The sequence below is a fragment of the Chelonoidis abingdonii genome, chromosome 4 (assembly GCF_003597395.2).
Source record: "Chelonoidis abingdonii isolate Lonesome George chromosome 4, CheloAbing_2.0, whole genome shotgun sequence".
Classification (NCBI taxonomy): Eukaryota; Metazoa; Chordata; order Testudines; family Testudinidae; genus Chelonoidis; species Chelonoidis abingdonii.
In genome coordinates, this window is record NC_133772.1 from 1,916,877 (window position 1) to 1,927,399 (window position 10,523).

The 10,523-nt window shown below is 56.0% G+C and overlaps 1 pseudogene; it reads left to right on the forward strand.

Annotated features, from left to right (window-relative positions):
* LOC142046695 (serine protease 33-like) overlaps positions 1-10,523 on the forward strand; it is a 151,148-nt pseudogene that overhangs the window by 81,413 nt on the left and 59,212 nt on the right.

A 10,523-nucleotide genomic window follows, 5' to 3' on the forward strand; every position in this document is an offset into this window, starting at 1 on the left:
GGGTTTACTTGGTCCTGCCCTCGCGCGGGGGCTGGGCTTGCAGATTTTCAGGGTTCCCTTCCTAGACCCACATTTCCATCAATTAAGCAGAGGAGACTCATCCTTAGATCGGGAAAGACGGGGAAATCTAAGAGAGGTATCCCTTTCTTTCTATAAACTCCGTTTGGGACTTAATCAGCCGCTGGCTGGACTTCGGCTGGTCCAAATGATCTTTTTTCGTTCCCTGAGCAGTCAATGAATTCCTGTTCAGCTGGCCCGTTGTACATTTCTGTACAGTGCTCAACTGTTTCCCCTTCTGTGTTATTTCTTCCAAACACATAGGAATAAAGATGTTCAGACTTTAATCCTGAAGGAAGTCTGTGCACTAACCCACTACAGAATTTTGTAAATTTCAGTTGCTGACACACTAGAATTTCATTTTGCTCCTCACCACCACACCACACCTCCAGCAATGGCTGCAGAGATGTTGCTCTGCTTAGCAGGTTCTGGACCCGAAGAGCCGAGTTCGCACAGAGAAGTACAACGTTCAGGGGCAGGGGGAAGGGAATTGGAGGGTCCCACTGCTGCCATTCCAGCACCCCTGAAGGAAGGAGGCGACGGTGCACACAGGGGCGCTGGAACAGTTTGTGTAGTGGGGGAGCTGAGAGCCATCGAACCAAACCGTAAACCCTGCATATGATGGAAACCACTTCAAGGCAGGGGGTGTGGCAGCACCTCCAGCACCCCTAGCTCCAGCACTATGGGCATGCAGGAAACTCCATGCCAGTTCCAGACCTACCATCGGGCTGTGTCTCCCTCTGGATCCCGGGCTCTGGGCAGGGTAGGGTCTGTGCGTGTCTGGTCCAGAGTGGGCAGTAGCTGGGCTCTGGGCATGGGAGGGTCTGTGTGTGTCTGGTCCGGGGGGGCAGTGGCTGGGCTCTGTGCGGGGGAGGGGGTGTGAGTGTCTAGGCTGGGGAAGGTCCCACAGCTGGGCTCGGGGGGCGGAGGGGAGAGAGAGGGCAGGGAAGCAGGAACTGAGTTGTTAGGGTTTCTTTAACTTTCTACTCCTGGGGGGATTTGTGTGTGTGTACGTACACTGGTACAGAAATACTTGCCAACAGATATTGTGAAATAAATTTCCAAAATAATTGAAACCAGTGTGATTATATAGCGTTATTTTGACAAATAAAATTTGCAGAACTGTGCAGGATTTTTAATTTTTTTGGTGCAGAATTCTCCCCCCCCCCAGAGCAGTTTAAAGCCCTCCCATTAACCAGAAGTTGCATCTTCCCCTAACCAAATTAGAGCTGACGGTTTCTGCGGAGACTTGTCCCAAAACGAGAAACTCATCGCTCAAGGTTCGATGAGTCAGAACTTCACCGTTATTTAAATCTGGGAGATTAGGCTTTAGCACTCCCCACGGCGGTCACGTACAGGTGCTCCGACACACGCACACGTTCATGTGTACATTGACCCCCTGACACAGTACCCCAAATATCTTTCCTCGTGTTGGGCACAAAGGAGAATGGTTAAATGCCACCATTGCTCTGAGGCTGTCCTGCACCCACGACCCATTGCCTGGCCACCTTCCAGCAGAACAACCCTAACCTCTCCCATTGAACACTGTGCAGACCACAGTCTCCCGTGACACCTATTCTCTCTTACTACACACGGAGAGGTCCAGCCTCGGAAAACCTGTAGCCCTGGATATAAGGTTTTCAAGGAGTTCTTAGGAAGATAGGACTCAAAGAGCAGGTTCAGGGGTGACTAGATCCAGGGCCGACTTTAGGAAGTGTGGGGCTCAATTAGAATATTTTTGGTGGGGCCCCGGCAGGGATGACTAAAAAACCAAAAATGTTAAAAAAAGCCTTTCATTTCTTAGCAACCGGTTCCCTATAACAAGTTCTGATTTAAGGGATGTGCCACAGTATGTATTTTTTGTACCAATAGGGTTACCATGTGTCCATATTTTTAAAAATTCCTCCCAGATGGCAATTTAAGAACCAAAAAGTTGGGCACATCCAGGAAAATACAGATGTATGTTAACTCTACCTAAAGTTCTTTTTTTCAAAGATGGGCCTGAACTAGAACTGAGCTCTGTTTCACATGTGTGGGTCCCCACCACTCCCTGGGGGTGTGCTAGGGTGACCAGATGTCCCGATTTTATAGGGACAGTCCTGATTTCTGAGTCTTTTTCTTATATAGGATTCTATTACCCCCCATCCCCTGTTCCAATTTTTCACACTTGCTGTCTGGTCACTCTAGGGTGTGCACATGTGTGGGTCCCAGCTGCTCCCTGCCTCCCTCATTGAAGCAGGTGTGCAGGTTACTGGCCTGGGAACTGCAGGGCACCAGTGGACATGGGGCTGGCTGGAGGCAGGCCAGGGGCTGACTGGAGGTAGGGTCTGGCTGCAGGCAGGGCAAGGGGCACTGGGCTGGCTGGAGACAGGGGGATGTGGGGTGGGGTGGGCTGGGCAGTCTGGCTTCAGGCAGGGCCGCAGGGAGTGTGGCAGGGGTTGGCAGGGCTGGAGACAGAGAAGTGTGTGACTGGCTGGCTTCAGGCAGGAGGGTGCGGCAGGGGTTGGCTGGAGACAGGGGCTGATGCAGGCAGGGCAGGCGGTGCGGGGCTGGCTGGAGATGGGCTGGCTGCAGGCAGGGGGTGCAGGGCTGGCTGCAGACAGCGGCTGGCTGCAGGCAGGGCAGGGGGTGAGGGGCTGATGCAGGCAGGGGGTGCAGCAGGGGTTGGCTGTGGGCAGGGGGTGCAGGTACAGGGGGTACAGCCCACCCTGTAGGGTAAGTGCCCCCTCTATCCTGCCCACTGGGATAACAACAGCAGCCCAGGGCTCGGGAGCTATTTAAAGGGCCTGGGGCTCCCCTGCTTCCACCACCCCGGCCCTTTAAATAGCCACGGGAGCCCTGGGGTAGCGGCGGGGCTCCAGTGGCTATTTAAAGGGGTGGGGGAGTGAAGAGACGGGATCCCCGGACTTTTTAAATAGCCCCGCAGCGCTACCCCAGGGCTCCAGCAGGGGGACTCTGGTGGCAATTTAAAGGGCCTGGGGCTCCAGTCCCTGCTGGGAGCCCCTGGCCCTTTAAATAGCCCCCTGGGGAAGCCAGGCCACCCCAGTACAGTGACCAGCGGGGCTTGGCACGGGGCCCTCTTAGGCGCGGGGCCCGATTCAGGGGAATTGGTTTAATTGGCCTAAAGCCGGCCCTGACTAGATCCCAGTCCGAAAGTACCCACGGTTAGAGGGTTTCCCCTTCACCCTCCCACTTCCCTGGGTCTTGTGAGCAGACAGCAAGCAGCAAAAGAGCAGAAGTCTGAAGTACACAGAATGCCATGTTTATTGGGGTTAGTTTCCAAGCAAGCATATTCCGAAGCCCTTCACACCAGCTGGGCTTATATCTGTACACCCATAGAGTCTTCCCGGCTCCAACGCCACAGAGCGTTTACCCCATGTCCTGCTTCCCGGCTCCGACGCCGCAGAGCGTTTACCCCGTGTCCCGCTTCCCGGCTCCGACGCCGCAGAGCGTTTACCCCATGTCCCGTTTCCTGGCTCCAACGCTGCACAGCATTTGCCCTGAATCCCCTTCCTGGCACCGACGCCGCAGAGCATTTACCCCATGTCCTGCTTCCCGGCTCCGACGCCGCAGAGCGTTTACCCCATGTCCCGCTTCCCGGCTCCGACGCCGCAGAGCGTTTACCCCATGTCCCGCTTCCTGGCTCCGACACCACACAGCATTTACCCCGTGTCCCACTTCCTGGCTCCGACGCCGCACAGCGTTTACCCCACATCACCTTCCTGGCTCCGACGCCGCACAGCGTTTACCCCGAATTCCCTTCCTGGTTCCAACACCGCAGAGCGTTTGCCCCGTGTCCTGCTTCCTGGCTCCAACACTGCAGAGCGTTTGCCCTGAATCCCCTTCCTGGCTCCAACGCCGCAGAGCGTTTGCCCCGTGACCCACTTCCTGGCTCTGACACCACACAGCATTTACCCCGTGTCCCGCTCCTGGCTCTGATGCCGTACAGCGTTTACCCCACAACCCCTTCCTGGCTCTGACGTCGGAGAATAAATAACGATGCCTGTTTCTTGGGCAGCGCTTTCTCTCAGTAGAGCTCAAAACCCTCACCATCTTTCAATGCATTAGTACCCTCATTAGACAGATGGGAAACTGAGGCACGGAGAAAGTAAGGGACTTGGCCAAGGTCACAGAGGAAGTCCCTGGTAGAGCAGGGAACCCACATCTTCCTGTGCCGCCTCCCCAGAAGCCGCCTTCCCGCTCAGAGGGGCAGCTGGAGATCTGTCCCCCAGGACCGGACCACACGACTGCCGTTGTAGGAACTCAGCCAGGCGCCTAGCAACGGTGCCTTTATAACTTACTAGCCTCTCCCGAACAGTTAAAAAGCAAAAGAAAACCCTCTTTTGTTTTACAAATGTGTTCTGGCTGGAGTGCTTTGCTGACCACTTAAGGCTGCTTTGTTTAACGAACGACCGTCGTTACCTTAAATAGCCCTCCCTATGCACAGCTAGCAGGGAGCAAGGAAAAAAAATGCTCTGGCTGCAGTTTAAAAAAACAAACCCTTCCCTCTGCTTATAACCAGCTAGCAGAGAAGCAAATTAATAATCTTACTGGCTTTTGGATTCTTATCTTTCCCACTTGCTGCCACCATGTCATNATCATAATAAATGTGGCATCTTTGTCTTGCCCCCTGAAAAGATCCTGTGTAGTTTTGTTTGTACAACAGTTTGACAATAAACCTGGCCAGGAGCCTTCGTACATTATCGGAGTCTGTGGTCATTGGGGCTGTCTCGGGGTTTGCTGTGTCAGTGATCTGCAGAGCCGAGGCAGCACACAGAGGGAACACGCACGCAGCCAACTGTTCTCAACACTGGATAGAGCAGAGCACCACACCGGTGGCGTCTGACGATATTGGTGACCCCGACCGCTGATCCGGTGAGTAAGCGAGCTGTCTGCTGTAGGAATTATTATCTAGCATGACAGAAAACCACCAGCTAGGGAACTCCCTTACCTCTCCCTGCAAGTCCCCGCAGAGTTTGATAATTCATGGACCCCCTGGGTTGCTAGCAAAAGAGGGTGCATATGAATTTAAAAAATATAGTGGAGAAGAAACATGGAATGAAATTCTTAAGGCTTGGGCAGAAACTAGCCTTGAAATGTAGAAAATTGCAAACTATAACCATGGCTGTTAAATGGTTAAGACAACAGGCCACAAGATTGGCGGGGCAAGTAACAGAAACAAGGAAAGTGTTAAAAGACTGAGAAGATGCCACAAAGCCCTGGCCTGCTCTCTCTCCTTGCGGGGCAGCAAGCAGCCCATAGGCAGCCAGCACAGGAACAGAATAAAACAGTGAAAACAGCTGTAAGAAACCTACAAAAGAGATGTGCTGGCCCCTGTTATACATATCTGTGGTCAACAGCAGCCTTCAGGTGGCTCCCCCGTGCCTGAGCAATGGGGAGAGAACTGGAAAAGGGGGCCCTAGCAAAATTAAAAGATGAAACAAGGTCCACCGCATTGCAACCACCAGCTTATAATAAATGCCCGGTTGTGGTTAAACTTCAGCTGAGCCCTAGGTGGGTGCCTGTCAGAACAGAAGAAGTACGTGCACAGGAGGAAAGAGGAGCTCACAATACTTCCCTGAACTGGTAAATCAGATGGAGGAAAAAATGGAACAGTTCACAGAGCACATTAGGAGACAGGAGCTGCGACTCGATCGCAGGGAGGGAATAAAGAAGAATTTCAAAGTAAAAACCCGAAATAAAGCAGGTTAACACCTAGAATTGATGCATTAACAGATGGAGTTGCCCCAAAACAGATAAAAATGCAGCAAAAAAGGGCCCTCCCACCATCCATTTGGCAGGCACACAAGGCACCAGCCACTGGGGGAATAAATTCCAGGTTTTACAAGGGCAGGTAACTACCCGCACTCTCCTCTCAGAGCCAGGATAAAACCCCGGGGTGGGCGTTCCCAACCGCTTTAACCACACTCCTCGCTCAGAGCTAAACAAAGCCCCTCTGCTGCGGGGGCGTAGCTCAGTGGTTTGCACACTGGCCTACTAACCCCAGGGTTGTGAGCTCAATCCTTGAGGGGATGATTTGGGAGTTTAGTTGGGGATTGGTCCTGCTTTGAGCAGAGGGTTGGACTAGATACCTCCTGAGGTCCCTTCCAACCCTGATAGTCTATGACTCATGACAAGATTTAACTCAGCCCTGAACAATACCCCTTCCCCACCCCCAAACAAGAGCTGAGATTCACACCCAGACCAGCTGCCACCTGGGGATCAATAAAAACCCCCAAATACCGCCAGTGTCACTGATGCCTTTTTGGGTGTGAGCCTGAGTCTGAGCCTGGCTGGGACAGGGATTTGCAACATCCTGGGTTACAGGAACGTGCTGCAGGTGCAAAGTGCAGGTCGGGGCGGGGAAGGGAGCAGAGGCTGGGCTGCTGTGGGGCTCAGACTGGAAACCAGCGGTGCCAGAAGCCCCAAGCAGCTGCCACAGCAGCTAACAGCGTCGCTCTGTTACCTGAGGCTGCTGCGGTGGAAGCTGCAGCCGCTAGGTGGAGAAGGGGCCCCACAAACTGCGGCTCATCCCAGCCTTCTCCTGCCCGTGCAGATGGCCATCTCCTTCCACTACCAGAGAGTCCTGGACAGAGCCTGCCAGTACCACGCTTTCTATCTGAAGAAGAAGGTGAGTCTGGGACCAGAGGCCAGCAGGGCAGCGGCAGGGAGGTGTGAGGAGCGGCTAGCAGGGCGGTGGCGTTGAGGTGCGACGAGGTGCCAGCAGGGTGGCTGCGGCGAGGTGTGATGAGAGGCCAGCAGGGTGGCAGGGAGGTGCGACGAGAGGCCAGCAGGGTGGCTGCGGCGAGGTGTGACGAGAGGCCAGCAGGGTGGCAGGGAGGTGCGACGAGAAGCCAGCAGGGTGGCGGCGGTGGCGAGGTGCGACGAGAGGCCAGCAGGGCGGTGGCGACGAGCAGTGAGCAGGCGGATAGCGAGTGGCCAGCAGAGCGACTAAGATGACTCTTTACCTCCCCCAACCCAGGGTGGGACGTGAACTCTGTGGATGCACCTCTGAACCCTGAGTCTGCTCTGACCAAGGGCAGCAACTGTGAGTGGGGAACCTGAGGGGAAAGGACACTCCACAACCTACCTGGGGGTGGGTCTTTTGCTCATGGTTTATGTTATGAACCCTGCTTGTGGGGTTTTCCCAAATTAATACCAAGTTACTTCCCTCCTTTTATTTAAAGTTTCTTTTCTACACTCAGACTCTGCTTGCAAGCAGGGACATGGTGCCTCTCAGAGGTGCCCAGGGGGTGGGAGCACAACCCCATCCCACCAAAGCGCCTTCTGGCTACATCGCAGCAATTTCCCCTCACTCCACTGACCGAGATCAGAGCCCCCGTTGTGCCGGGCACTGCACAGACACACACCTCGACCGAGATCAGGGCCCCCTTTGTGCCGGGATTGGAGTCTCCCATCTCCGCAGCCCTCTATGAGGTCCCATCTACTTCCCCAAAGCCCATAGCCCTTGGAACAAACCAGGAGTGTTCCTTGGGGTGCTCTTGGCTGGGGGTGCAGGGCATCACACCTCCCTGCCGCCGCCCTGCTGGCCCCTTGTCGCACCTCTCCACCGCCCCCCTGCTGGCCTCTCGTCACACCTCGCCGCCACCGCCCCCCATGCTGGCCCCTCGTTGCACCTCACTGCCACCGCCCTGCTGGCCACACATCACACCTCTCCCCCCCGTCGCTGGCCGCTCGTCGCACCTCGTCAGTTACCATCCACCATTCAGCTGTGACCTCTGCACATCAGTCTCTTAGGCCTTATCTACACAGGTAAGTTACAATGTTGAAACTTTCTTGCTCAGGGGTGTGAAAAATCACCCCCCTCCAGCGCAGCAAGTTTCAGTGCTGTAAAGCGCCAATGTAGACAGGCTCCCAGGTGCTGAAGAATCTGCTGCACGACCGTGATGGGCAGCAACCAGGACCCAGATGGGACCAACCTTGCCTGGCCAAGAAGGAAAGTCCTCCTGCGTGAGCGGGATGGGTGAGCACGGCATTGTGTGCTTAACGTGTGTTTGGCTCGGTAATTGTTAATAAATAGCGGATCAGGATATTATCGTGTAAGGATCTTTCACTGGTAAACGGTCCTGCAAACCCAGGGCCGCCCAGAGGATTCAGGGGGCCTGTGGCAAAGCGGGGGAGCTGCGGTGCTTGTACTCACCCAGCGGCTGTCCGGGGCTTTGGTGGCACTGAAGGGCCCCCCACTGCCTAAATGCTGCCGAAGACCCAGAGCGACTGAGGGGCCCCCGCCGCCAAAATGCTGCCGAAGACCCGGAGCGACTGAAGGGCCCCCCACTGCCTAAATGCCGCCGAAGACCCAGAGCGACTGAGGGGCCCCCGCCGCCAAAATGCTGCCGAAGACCCGGAGCGACTGAAGGGCCCCCCACTGCCTAAATGCCGCCGAAGACCCAGAGCGACTGAGGGGCCCCCGCCGCCAAAATGCTGCCGAAGACCCGGAGCGACTGAAGGGCCCCCCACTGCCTAAATGCCGCCGAAGACCCAGAGCGACTGAGGGGCCCCCGCCGCCAAAATGCCGCTGAAGACCCAAACCGCTGCCAGGACAAGGCTCGCAGGGCCTGGGGCAAACTGCCCCACTTGCCCCACCCCCCAGGCGGCCCTGTCCAAACCTGCAGAAGTAGCATACACCTGGAGCCCCACGTACTGGGAAAGGGGGGAGGTACTTAAATTGACCAGGTTAGTTAAACCCTTAGCCCAACAAATCAGGGACGGGCAGCCCTGAGCCCTACGAATTGGGAAAAAGTTGGGGTGCCTAAATTAACCGGATTACATCTGGAGCCCTACAGACTGGGAAAAGGTGGGGTGCCCTAATGTGTGCAGGTAACAATGGAGTAACAATGCAGCATACATGGGGAAACTGAGGCACACCGAGGGATCATAAAAATATTACAGAAAATTCCCACATTGTCACACTTGGTCAGGGAAGTCAGTGCTGGGAATGGCATGATGGGGCCCCAGATTTCAGTCTGGGGTGTGGGTGTCCTGTGCAGTGCCCAGCCTGAGAGGGGCCCAGATATCATTTGAGGTGTGGGGTCTGTGCAGGTGTGGGGTCTGTCGAGTGGGCCTTTGCAGCCTCTGGCGTGACAGGCGGGCCCCACGCTCTGCCGGCCCACAGCTAATACCGAGTTGCGGAGCTGGTGGGAGGCGGCGGCAGGACTGGCCCTAGCCAGAAACGGTGGGAGCTGCTGCGGGGCAGGTTGGCTGCTGCTGGGAGGAGACAGAATTTGCAAAGCCGATTTATGGATGATTTTCAGAGCACGAGTCTCAGGATCAAAGCGGCTGCGGAGCCCGTCCCCGTTGGTTTCCCAGTCACCCCTGGGCGGGGGTGCTGCAGAGCTGCAGGAAGGGCTGGATATAAGTCCACCCCTCCTCACTCCAGGAACTCCCTTGTGCTTGCATCCCAACAGGAACGGCCCAGCAAGGACCACAGCTCAGCTACACGGAGACGGGCCGACGGTGGACTGGACGGCAGCTCTCAGCATGCAGGGGAGGAGGGTGATGAGAGACTTGAGCTTTTACTTTCACTTTCCTGTGAATCAAGAGCGGAGACAGGAAAATGCTGGGCCTGGAGCCTGGAGCCGCTCAGCTGGAAGCACACAGCTGGGGTCGAGCCAATTCTGCACACGTGGGTGACTCCAGCTGGGCTCCAGCTGCCCGGAGGCCAGGGTCTGTTTGCTGCTGCGCCCGCCAGTGGCTGAGTGAGGCTGTCCCGACCCAGTGCTCATGTGGGGCTGGCTCATGGGGGGCTCTGCTCCCAGCTGCCAGTGCTGTGGTCCCCAGCGCATGGTAGGAGGGAGCAAGGGATCCAGAGCGATGCAGAGCCCCAGGGAACAGAGCAGAGGGGATGATTCTGCCACTGGCGCAGCAGGGTCCGGAAATACACCTGCTTTAAAGGGCACTGGAAGTGCCGGGCACTGTGATCGCCCCAGGACTGAAGAGTTTGGCCAACACCTGTTTGCCGTATGGTGATAACACCCCAGTTGCTGCCTCTTCTGCGAGACAAAGCACTTCTCGAACTGAAACAAAGCCCCTCAGCGAAGGTTCAGCTCTTCCCAGCATGGAAAAAAGCCCAGTTTCCAGTCCACAAACTGCTTAGAGGGGAAATTTCTGTCCTGTCCCTTCACTGGATGTCTTGGAGCTGGTCTGAGCCTGGAGCCGGGCAGGGAGGACGGGTGCAGGGTCTTGTGAGACGCCTCTTGTTTTGGGGTCTCAAGTGCAGGGGGGTCCGGCTGTGGGAGGGGTTTGGGGGATGTCACCATTTCTCCCTACCCCAGTTCAACCCCAATACCCCAGTGCTGAGGGTCCAGGCCCCGGCCAAGGGTCCCGGGAACCTGCCCAGCACTCCACCCTTGTGCCAACTGTCCCCTCTTAAAATATGTCTAGGGAGACGAGCCAAGATTCCTCAGCCACGTCCAGGGCATCCAGTGACCAAAGCCAGAGACTGAGGG